Genomic DNA, 12,162 nt, shown 5'->3' with positions numbered 1-12,162 from the left:
AAATGGAGCCGTTTATCACTATCCTTTGTTTCCTATTAGCCAACCAATTTTCACTCCAATCTAGTACTTTGCCCCCAATACCATGCGCCCTAATTTTACTCACTAACCTCCTGTGTGGGACTTTTTCAAAAGCTTTCTGAAAGTCCAGGTACACAACATCTACTGATTTCCCTCGTCCAACTTCATAGTTACATCCTCAAAAAATTCAAGAAGATTAGTCAAGCATGATTTCCCCTTCCTAAATCCATGCTGACTCTGTCCTATCCTGTTACTACTATCCTTTATAATAGACTCCAGCATCTTTCTCACCACTGAGGTCAGACTAACTGGTCTATAATTACCTGCTTTCTCTCGCCCACCTTTCTTAAAAAGTGGTATAACATTAGCCACCCTCCAATCCTCAGGATCCGACCCCGAATCTATTGAACTCTGGAAAATAATCACCAACGCATCCACGATTTCCCGAGCCACCTCCTTCAGTACCCTGGGATGCAGACCATCAGGCCCCGGAGACTTATCAACCTTCAGACCTAACAGCCTCTCCAACACCAAATCCTGGCAAATATAAATTCCCTTAAGTTCAGGTCCTTCAGCCACTGTTACCTCAGGGAGATTGCTTGTGTCTTTGTTCTTTGGTATAACAAAGATGTTCTTTGTTATACCTTTTCAAACAATACCAACAGATACTTACTCTCTTAATTATAGTTTGGTAGACAACTGAAATAGAATAGTGGCGATATTGTGCAGCTAACTTCAGGGAGGCAGTCAAAAGCAGGCTGACCTTTTCACATTCTTATCAAATTTTGGTTTTGGATATCAGGAATAGATTAGAATGGTTGTTACAATATACTTCTAACTAAATTATGACTAAACTAAACAAAATATTTGAATTACTTTTTCAATAAAACAAGTTTCGCTACATTGCATGAAACTATGATCAACACTTTCTAAATAAATCGTGGTGCAAATTTTACCTGAATTATTAAGTTTAGTACAAATGTATGTGAAATTATTTGTCAGATTCAGTCAATGGAAATAATCGCGCTTTTACAATTGTAATTGACCAAGGTAATCCTTAATTAAAAGTCAAACTTTGCAACTTATAGAACCCATATTCTAAACAAAGGCTATTGTACTTTCTGTGCTGTCCCGGAAATCGTGCAAGTATGTTTTTCTTCAAGAGGTTCCTGTGCGGGCAGGGATAGATTGTATAAAACACAGAGTGAAAAAGACTACGCCATCGTAACACTTTCGTGTTTTCTATATGGAACAAATTGTGAAATAGCAGAACATAAATTACCTTAATATCTGATGTTTACATGCATTAAAACAAATACATGTACGTTTAGAACCAGCAAACATATGCAACAGAATGAATACCTGTCCTCTTCGTTCCTAATACGTGGTTATTTCATACACAGGTATTCGCATATAGATAGAACTAAGGAAATTGACTAATTATTGACAGAGCTTAGAACCATGCAAAGTAATCATTACATTTAACTATATTTCGCTGGGCAGAGATGCTTTAAAAAGATTCTTACAATTAAATGCATAATCAACTTCTGTAACATACAGATATTTCCACTCAGGTCGCTAAAGCTAAACACTTTATTCCTGATTTATCAAAAATTCTTTCAACATAAAATGAAATTTCACTCACAGACTGTTGCAAAAGTTGTTTTTTTCCCGATGCTTGAACAAAATAAAATAGCGCTGTTGAATTAGTGTTTTTTGTACAGTTTAAGTTACAGCATTGGCCATACCACGCAATCAAACTATCCCAACAGAAGTTTTGTTTTGTAAATACTCAAAAGGAGTTAGAGAGAACAAAATGTTTCCACACTCCCCCGCTGGGATATTCGATCCAGAGAAGAGTCCAGCATTTCCAATGTTCTACAATGAAAAGTTCACACCAAATTTGCAAAACCCTACTCAGACATCCCTGTGGTGTAAGCATGGAAATGAAAAAAAGATCGTTACCACAGATCTCTTAACTTTTCTTTTTCCCCAAAAAAAGATATTTTGTTTTTTAAAAATTGTTATTCAATGTGTGAAATGTAAAGAAATCAGACTGGGGTAAATTAAGCACAGTAGGACTGACTCACATCAGCTGCTTCTGTCCCTCCCATCCCCGCGACAGGGGACTGAGCAGTGACCAATGGGCGCAGCTCGGGGATTGGGTGGGGTCTCCATCGCTGGCCAATGGGCTGCGGTGGGCGGTTGCAAGGCGCACGTTTGTTTGTTCAGGGCAAGGACCCCGGCCCATGCGCAGCGCTTCGTGCAGCGAGGAGGGGGTTGGCTTTGCTGAAATATCTCGGTTCATTTTCCTTACCAATTCCAGAACATTTCGCTTCTACTTTTGAAGGAAAACACAATAAAAGAAATATATCTCCATCACATACAAGTAATAACCCCGGCTTCCAAAATCCTTGACAATCGCAAGATATTTGCCCTTCCAAACCGATGATGTCATGTGATCCTGGGCCCCAGCAAGAACAAAATTTCAGTCCAATTTCGACAATAAAACACAATTTATTAGGATCATTTTTTTTTCTTATTGCTTTGGAGAGTTGGGGATATGGAGGGGTGAGGGGGAAACTTACAAGGAAACCGAGTTTTTTTTCCTCCCCCTTTTGAAAATAAATATTCCCGCAATGGAAATGTTATTCGACGAAATCAAGAAAAAAAAATTGGGAAGTAAAACATTCAAAGGGAACAGAATAACGATCCTCGCACTTGCCTAAAAATAAGTTTTCAAACATTTCCCATTCCCCACTTTCGCCCCCCCACCCCAAGAGGAAAAAAAAGGCACATGAAACAAACATATGTTCACACAAAGCAAAGTGGTTTGTTTTTTTTTAAAAGAAAGGCGATTTAAAAAAATAATAAAGACAGACGTGTAATGTTTTCTACATTTATAAAACGTGTTTTTTTTTCCTTACAGGAAAATGCCCTGAACAGCTCTTACTTTTCAATGTGTGTGGAGTTGGATTTTTTTTGTTCTTGGTCATCTCGCCCCTGATTTGATGGCGAGGAAACCCCGTTGACAAGGCACGCTTCATGACGGTGAGTTCCTTCAGTGTATTATAATTTTGTGATAAAATTTTCAAGGAAAAAAAACAACTCCTTCGGGGAGGGGGGGGGGGGAAGCAAGAAAAAAAAGGGTCTAAGGGAAAATATATTTTTGGAAAAAAAACCACCTCCCCATCTTTAGGAACTGCAGCAGCAAGCCGAGGGGAAAATATAATAATCACCCAACAACGATAACAGCACCAAAAGAAAAAAAAGCTATTCAAGTGGCCCACTTCTTTATACAAAATATACTCTTAAACCCCCCCCCCTCCTGTTTTCGTTCTCTCCTAAACCCCTCACCCCACCCCTTTCCCTTTCATCTCCATCCTGTCCCCAAACTAAATGAGTCATTGTACAGAGAAAGCCGTTCGAAAATATTTTTTTTCTTTCCGCCCCCGTGATCACGACCAGTCTTTTTTTAAGAACCCAAGAAAAAACAAAAAATAGATCAGAGCGAGGGAGAGAAATAATCGTCCGAGATCCCTCCCTCTTTTTTTTCCTGCTTTCTAAGCGGTTTTGTCTGGAATCACGGGCGGCTGTTAGTATCATCATTTGGTAAATTGACCTCACGGGGTTATTTTTCAAAACGGCGATTCTAGATTCTCCCAGTAGATGTTTTTCTTTTCTCTCCCCCTCCCTTCTCTCCACCTTCGTCGCCTCAAAGACGGCAAGAGACCGGAGAGAACAAAAAAAAACTCGAGCAAAGATGGATGAAGCTCGACAGTCGGCGCCGCCTTTGTTTGTTTCTAAGCGCTCCGTTACAGATGTTTAAAAAAAGACACACAAATCTGCGGATTACTAGCGTTACCGAACAGATGCTGTCCCTCGGCGGCTTAAAACAAAATAAACCTTAAACTCGACGCTGAAGAGGAAAAAAACTAAGAAGCCGTTTGCTCCGCTCCTCCCGTTCATGGCGATGGGCGGGATTGGAGGTCGATCTTTGGTTTTATTTTCAGACTTTTATTTTCTCTCTTCCCTTCTGATGGTCTCTGACTCATTTTCATCTGCTTTTTTTGCTAAAACTCTTGTTTAAGGAATGGACGGTTGTTTTTTTTTAAATAAACTATTGCGATGTTAATTATTCCTCCCCATCCTCATTTAAACCTTAAAATACATTGTTGTTTACTGGTTGGACTGTTATTCCAGATATTTTAAAATAAAACAATCGACTAATAATCGGCGTATTTCAGTGTCCCACCGTCGGTTATTATTTTGGTGTCGATTATCCTTCAGTTTCGTGGCTTTCATCTCCATATATTTTCGTGTAAATATATCGCTGGAAATGCTCACTCTTTGGAAAAAAAACAAAATATTTTCTTTCCTTCCTTTATTCGGTGCCCATCTAAAGTTGACAAAAAAAATTACACGACCCTATTTTTCTATTTGTTCAGAAAAAAATCCAAAAGTGTTGCATCTGTGGGCGGGATTTCGAAGGTTTTGTTCAAATTTGGTCTCGACCTTTTTTTAAAGATAAGCTGAAATAGTGAATAGCCCTCATTTTTATCATTTCAAACCGTATTTTGGATAGTTTTCCTCGTTGGACAGCTAGTTTTTGCCTTTTAGTTTGCAGGCCCCAGAATCTTTTGCACGCCCTTAAAAACGGTTTAAAAATACTTAATTCTATTGATTATGTTGGCAATAAACAGTTCGGTTTTCGAATAGCAAACGCTGTTGTTCATAATTTCACTCCGGGAAATGACCACGCTGGCTCTGTGCCAACATTGATTGCGCAGTTTAAATTTGTAGCATCGCCATTATAGCTGTTTGAACCCATCGGACATTTCAGTTGGGCAAACGTTCATGTTTCCAATGCGGCCTAATATAAAATATTTTTCTAACATTTAATTTTTGATTATGATATGTACTGTACAAGTGTTGACGTAATAAAAATGTAAATGTTTGCGTGCTTTCGTTGAACGGCATTTGTAAACGTTCTGTTAACTGAATGCAGTGTGGCCCTTTAAAGATTGTAGTTTTAATATTGCTCAAGGACCGACACTGGAAATTTCAAGGGCTTCAAAAAATGTTATTAACCTGCATTACAAGCTAAGACAAAAACAGTTTAGCTTTTTTCAAAGCTTCTACGTGTCCCAGAGATGTGGACATTAGTAAGGCTACTTAGCATCTTATGGAATAGGTCATCGATCCTGTAAAAAAAAATTCCCGGTTTTGCAGCATATACAAAAATTGATTTCACTACATTTGTGTTAATGCAAAATCTGGAGCTTGAAACAACTGGCCTTTGATTCCACGTTGGTAGCTTGTGCTGTAAAGATGGTCATCTTTCAAGTAAAATTGTGACATCCTTCACTTGAAGGAATTATGGTTAATGCTAAGAATCTAAATAAGACTGGAGAACACAGTACATTTTGCCAAATGGGCCCATTTTCAGAATTAATGGATTTGAATATGCAATTCTGGCATTAAAGAATATTTTTTCAAAATCACTGATCACACATTAGAGGTAGGAGTTTATTATTTTGAACCTAGTGTTTTCAAAAGTGACGTAAAAAGTACAAACATAAATTGTCATTTATAAAAGATATAGGTTAACACTTGAGCAAGTGGGGATACAAATTTGATTCTGCAAGTGGCAGGTTTGACAATGAACTTATGGAAGAGGTATGAATTGACTGTCAGTTCCTTGAACATGTCATGTTCCAAATGTTCTTAATTTCACACTCACATTTGAACTTCATTCTGGCTTGTACACATGTCACAGCACAATTAACCTTTATCAAAGACATCAGTGGTAGTGGCACACACACCTCGAGCCTTCTGGAGCCTGTGACACAGTTGATCTTACAATCACTACCCTTTGCGTAAAAACGTTTTTCCTTAGGTCCCTTTTAAATCCTTCCCCTCTCACCCTAAACCTTTCCCTCTAGTTTCGGACTCCCCCAACCCAGGGAAAAGACCTTGTCTACTTACCCCATCTATGATTTTTTGTCATATAAATGATTTGGATGTGACCGTAGGAGGTTTAGTTAGTAAGATTGGAGATGTAGTGGACAGCAAAGAAGGCTATCTCAAAGTACAATGGGAACCTGAGTGGCAGATGAAGTTGAATTTAGATAAAAATGCTGTATTTTGGAAGGGCAAATCAGGGCAGGTCTTATACATTTAATAGTAAGGTCCTGGTGAGTGTTGTTGAACACAGACTCTGAAGTGCAGGTTCATAATTCCTTGAAAATTGAGTCTCAGGCACTTAGGATAGTGAAGAAGGCATTTAGTATGCTTTCCTTGGTCAGACCATTGAGTATAGGAGTTTGGAGGTCATGTTGCAGCTGAACAGGACATTGATTAGACTATGTTTGGAATATTGCATGCACTTCTGGTCTCCCTCCTATTGGAAGGATGTTATGAAACCTGGAAGGGATTAGAAAAGATCTACAAGGATGTTGCCAGGGTTGGAGGATTTGAGGCTATAGGATGAATAGACTGGGATTGATTTCCCTGGAGCATCTGAGACTTGAGGGGTGATCTGATAGAGGTGTATAGAATTATGAGGGACGTAGATGGGGTAAGTAGACAAGGTCTTTTCCCTGGGTTGGGGGAGTCCGAAACTAGAGGGAAAGGTTTAGGGTGAGAGGGGAAGGATTTAAAAGGGACCTAAGGAAAAACGTTTTTACGCAAAGGGTAGTGCTTGTATGGAGTGAGCTGCCAGAGGACGTGGTATAGGCTGGTACAATAACAGCATTTAAAAGGCTCCTGGATGGATGTATGAATAGTAAGGGTTAAGACAGATATGGGCCAAGTGCTGGCAAATGGGACTGGATTAATTTAGGATATCTGGTCGGCATGGATGAGTTGGACCGAAGGATCGCGTGTCCATCTCTATGATTCTGTGACTCTTTCTACAGTGTCCAGGTGGGTTAGACTGCCCATCTTTGCTTCCATTTTTATTTGTCCAGATGTAGCCAGAAACACTCCAATAATGGCTTCTCTCTCGTGGTTGCCAGGCGCTCCCCCACAGATCTTTCTTGGCATATCCTGTTTGTCATTTACACGCAGTTCTTCAATTATGTTATCTGAAACTTGTTATGTCTAGAACCCACACGAGATTCCTTCATTTATTACAATTCTGGATAGAATACCCCAAGTTGTTCAGTTCCCAGATGAGGGATGACCTGCATCCCTATCTTTATTCACCATTGCCTTGGTTAAAAAGGGTCAATTATGGATACCCTTCTCCCAGACATGAACTTGTGTTTTAAAAGCAGCCAATTCATTTAGGTTCCCTTGAATTAAAATAAATTTGTAAGATATGCAAGAAAAAAACAGCAATGCAACACACATTAGAAATGAGATGAATTAAAAAAAGATAAAAGTTTTTAAAAATGCATTAGTCTCTGAATTATTAGCGAAGAACATATAGTTAAATGTGCTGAAAATGTGTTGCTGGAAAAGCGCAGCAGGTCAGGCAGCATCCAGGGAACAGGAGAATCGACGTTTCGGGCATAAGCCCTTCTTCAGGAATGAGGAAAGTTTGTCCAGCAGGCAACCCAACCACCCTGTGGCTCAACATTTCAACTCCCCCTCCCACTCCACCAAGGATATGCAGGTCTTTGGACCTCACCTTTACCTCTTTCCACCTATCACATTTCCAACGCCCCTCCCCCAAGTACCTCTTCCCTACCTTTTATCTTAGCCTGCTGGACAAACTTTCCTCATTCCTGAAGAAGGGCTTATGCCCGAAACGTCGATTCTCCTGTTCCCTGGATGCTGCCTGACCTGCTGCGCTTTTCCAGCAACACATTTTCAGCTCTGATCTCCAGCATCTGCAGACCTCACTTTGCCATATAGTAAAATGTGTCTTACAATAGACATTATTGTTCGTTGAACAATTGATTTCACATTCCTTTTGCAGATTATTTGAGATTCTGTATTTTTATTTCTTTTCAACTATCCTTGAATTCTAGCATTCAGGGTGAGTGTCTTTTTATTGTCCTATTTCCTTTTTTTATCTCCTGTAGCACTCTGTGGGAAATTCTGTACCTGCAGTGTAAGGATAACCTGGGAATAGTTCTTTAACTGTAACCTTCACAGCATGTGTGCATTCAAAACCAAGCTGGTACACACCAAAATATACAGTCCCACTAGTGCCCTTCACAGTGTTGTCAAAACTGGCTTTTTAACTGCTGTGATTGTGTCTGCTCTTTGGGCCAGGGATTGTCAGCCCTTTGTTACCTTTGTAGTCACAGATCACAGTCCAGTCTGTTTTTGTAGTTTCTTTGACACTACAAGGCCTTAAGTTCCATTGCTATTTCTCTTTCCAAACAGCCAGTTAATTTACATCCAAAGCCACAAATGTTGGAATTACAAGTTAAAATGAATGTTGATATCATCCATCTCTAACTCACCACCGGTTTCCCAGATCAATCTACTTTTGTCATGCTGCTTGTTCAACATCCAGTATTGGACAAGCAGGAGGTCCTTCCATTTAAATATTGTAAAGTTCACAACCATCAAACTCTAGGTATTAACCCCACCCATCATAGAGTTTTACAGTTTAACAACATGAAAGGAGACTCATTGTGTTAATGCTGGTCATCAACCACCATCTAGTCAGTTTCCAGCTTTTGGCTTGTGCCTATGATGCCTCAAATGATTATCTAAATACTACTTAAATGCAGTGATGGTTCTTGCTTCTCCCAGCCTTTCAGAAGGTGAGTTCCAGATACCCAGCATCCTATGGGTGAAAAAGGATTTCATAATTCCTATCTAAATCTCCTGTCATTTACATTAAATCTATCCCTTTGATTATTGATCTCTGTACTCAGGAAAGTTTTTCTTCCTTTCTATACCCCTTTATAACTTTTTACGTCAGTCAGGTTTCCCCCTCAGCCTGCTCTGTTCTAAGGAAAACAACTGTAGACCAGAGAGTTTCTCTGCATTGCAGAAACACCTCTGACAAGGCAACATCCTGGTGAATTTCATCTGCACCCTCTCTATTGCAGTCAATTCCTGCCTGTAATATGTACAGTTGTGGTTGCCACAGTACTCAAGCCAATTCCTACCTGACATACAGTGCCATCAAAACTTCTCTGCTTTTGTATTCAGTGCTTTAGCTAATAAAGGCAAGTAGCCCATATGCCTTCTTAGCCACTTTATCAAAATGTCCCGTTGCTCACAAGAATTTATGGTCATATGTATATTGAGATTGAAACAGCCAGCCACTGTGGCAGCCACTCCATCCTATTTGATCTTGAACTGATTTGCCTTTTTTTAATTACAAAACTATACTTTATTCTTAAAAACTCTGTGTAATATACATCTTATAAATGCAGTTCTGCTCTGTACAGTATCATATCAAGGAAACAAACAAAAGATTGGAGTTTGACTCTATCCAAAAAAAACCCCTCTCACACATACAATACTATATTTACGTACATGTGGCTTTTGCCTGAAACATCGGTTTTCCTGCTGCTCAGAAGCAAGCCTGACCTGCTGTGCTTCTCCAGTGCCACACTCTTGACTCAGGATCTCTTACATGCCTATGGCACAGATTCTTGTCCCATGACAAACTGACTCAGCTGGCTTGCCTAACCTGAAAGACCCTGCAGTTTTCCAATATAGAATCTCACTGCTTTTTAACTACTTTATTCCAGAATATTGCCTTCGATATCTGACACAAGCCTATTTTCTACATTGATGACATTATGAAGAACTGACAGCATCAGCTTTTCATTTGTCAATTAGTTTGATAAATAATTCCAGTTACCTTTTCTGCACCATATCTCATCAGTCATGTTGAGTTAGCGTATATGCTATTTTATATTAATTAGGTATTAACAACAAAATAGAGCAGGTAAAAAGTGCTGTTACTTGCATGTGGAATAAATGTAGAGAAGTCTGTAACAAATGCTTCACACTTGAACAAAGTCTGAGTAAGGTGATCCGAAAGCTGAGAAAGAGCTTAAAATTCCGTACGTGCTTATACAGTAGGAAGTTCACTATGTTAACTGACCACCAAGCCCTTGCAATCATACTTGCTTTAAAGAAAGGACTACCATTCCTAGTGGCAGCACTGTGGCTTCAGAGATAGGTGTTGATTTTTCTGGTGCTTCAGATTACAGATATTACAGATCATTAGTCAGCAGATCATGCAAATGTAGACATTCCATTTAGATTTCCCATGAGGACTGCTCGATTTCTAGCCTGAGTTACTTGTAAATAACTTTATATTCACAATTAGCATGCCAGTGTCTGTCAGCGAAATTAATGAAGAAACTTAAAGGGTCCGGTGGACAGTGATGTGCTCAACCAAGTCACAGATGGGTGGCCCAAAGAATGTGATAGTGAGAAATTGCGTGAGTATTTCACCAAAAAATTAACTAACTAGATCAATGCCACCTCCTAACGCATTTAAAAGTCATTATTTCGCCAAGGTTGCCAGAGGAAATGTATCACAAAGACATACGGATAATTCATATAAATTCTGTAGCAAGGAGACTTGGTGAGTCACTGCACTGCATTTTATACGTGGTACACTCTACAGCCATTGTCCACCAATGATGGGAGTGAATGGTCAAAAAGATTAATGGGGTACCAATCAAGCCAACTGGTTACCGATCAATGCCTAAAATGTTGACTTTCCTGCTCCTCGGATGCTACCTGACCTGCTATGCTTTTTCCAGCACCATACTTTTCGACTACTGTAAAGAACCAAACTGCATTTGTGACAATGTATATACATAAGACATTTTTAATGAATAAAGCATATTTTTGAAATAAAAAAAAGTGTTAGACAAGCTTGGGGCAGCTGCAGCCAAGATGCAATGGGGTAAGACCACTGTCTGAGGTCTTCCTGCTGAAGTTAATTGAGGGTCAGTTTAATTACTGGACCCTCCTGGTACCTCACATGTATGTAAATATAGTATTGTGTGTGTGTGAGAGAGGTCTTTTATTTTGGATAGAGTCAAACTCCAATGTTTTATTTGTTTCCTTGATATGATATTGTACAGAGCAGAACTGCATTTGTGATATATATTACACAGATTTTTAAAGAATAAAGTATATTTTTGAAATTAAAAAAGGCAAATCAGTTCAAGATCAAATAGGATGTAGTGGCTAGCACAGACTGTTTCAATCTCAATATACATATGACCACAAATTCTTGTGAGTAACGGACATTTTGATAAAGTGGCTAAGAAGGCATATGGGCTACTTGCCTTTATTAGTTGAAGCACTGAATACAAAAGCAGAGAAGTTTTGATGGCACTGTATGTTAGGTAGGAATTGGCTAGAGTTCTGTGGCAACCAGAACTGTATATATTACAGGCAGGAATTGACTGCAGTAGAGAGGGTGCAGATGAAATTCACCAGGATGTTGTCAGATAGTTAGAAACTAGGCCAGTTTGACTGATAATGTTGCATTGGGAGACTGCTGGAGTCAACAATTGAGAAAGCGATAGTACAACGTTTAGGAATTCAAATCATGTTCATATTACATTGTCTTATGGAAGGGAAATCATATTTCATGTGACATATTTGGATTTCCAAAGGCATTTGATAAAGTGGCATAAGTTTTTATTAGTTGAAACTTTATTGCTGGAACAGCACAGCAGGTCAGGCAGCATCCAGGGAACAGGAGATTCGACGTTTCGGGCACAGGCCCTTCTTCAGGAATCCTGAAGAAGGGCCTGTGCCCGAAACGTCGAATCTCCTGTTCCCTGGATGCTGCCTGACCTGCTGTGCTGTTCCAGCAATAAAGTTTCAACTTTGATCTCCAGCATCTGCAGACCTCACTTTCTCCTATAAGTTTTTATTATACAAGCTAAGAGCTCATGATGAGTATATTAGCATGGAAGAGGAGTAACAATCAGGAAGCAAAGTGTTGGGATAAATGGATCATTTTCAGGTTAGAAAACTGCAACTCATGGCGTGCTACAGGGGCTTCAACAATTTAATCTGTATGAATGACCTAGATGAAAGAACAGTGTATTAGAGCAACATTTGTTGGTTGCACAAATGGGAAGCAATTTGTGAGGAACAATCAGAGTCTGAAAAGGGATAGAGATAAAGTGATTTGGTAAAGATTTGGCCAATGGAATATAATGAAGGAAAATGTGAGGTTATCCATTT

The 12,162-nt window shown here is 39.3% G+C and overlaps 1 protein-coding gene and 1 long non-coding RNA gene across 5 annotated transcripts in view; one reads left to right on the top strand and one right to left on the bottom strand.

The window, feature by feature from the left end:
• The window catches only part of LOC122552788, a 48,543-nt gene extending 46,459 nt beyond the window's left edge, over positions 1 to 2,084 (bottom strand). The window contains exon 1 of the long non-coding RNA XR_006312501.1: positions 1,664 to 2,084. This is a non-coding gene — a long non-coding RNA (uncharacterized LOC122552788). The remainder of the gene's footprint in view (positions 1 to 1,663) is intronic.
• A 37-nt stretch (positions 2,085 to 2,121) lies between these two features.
• Positions 2,122 to 12,162, top strand: part of bicral (BICRA like chromatin remodeling complex associated protein) — a 72,311-nt gene continuing 62,270 nt past the window's right edge. For 2 of the 4 annotated variants that reach the window (XM_043695718.1, XM_043695717.1), the window contains exon 1: positions 3,035 to 3,069. The gene's annotated coding sequence lies outside the window, so the exon portion shown is untranslated. Of the gene's footprint in view, positions 3,070 to 12,162 lie in introns of all 4 variants that reach the window. The other 2 variants (XM_043695715.1, XM_043695716.1) reach the window with 2 other exon arrangements.

Source organism: Chiloscyllium plagiosum, chromosome 9, assembly GCF_004010195.1.
Source record: "Chiloscyllium plagiosum isolate BGI_BamShark_2017 chromosome 9, ASM401019v2, whole genome shotgun sequence".
Taxonomy (NCBI): Eukaryota; Metazoa; Chordata; class Chondrichthyes; order Orectolobiformes; family Hemiscylliidae; genus Chiloscyllium; species Chiloscyllium plagiosum.
The sequence above is the reverse complement of the archived record's forward strand: the minus strand, read 5'-3'. Positions and strand labels throughout refer to the sequence as shown.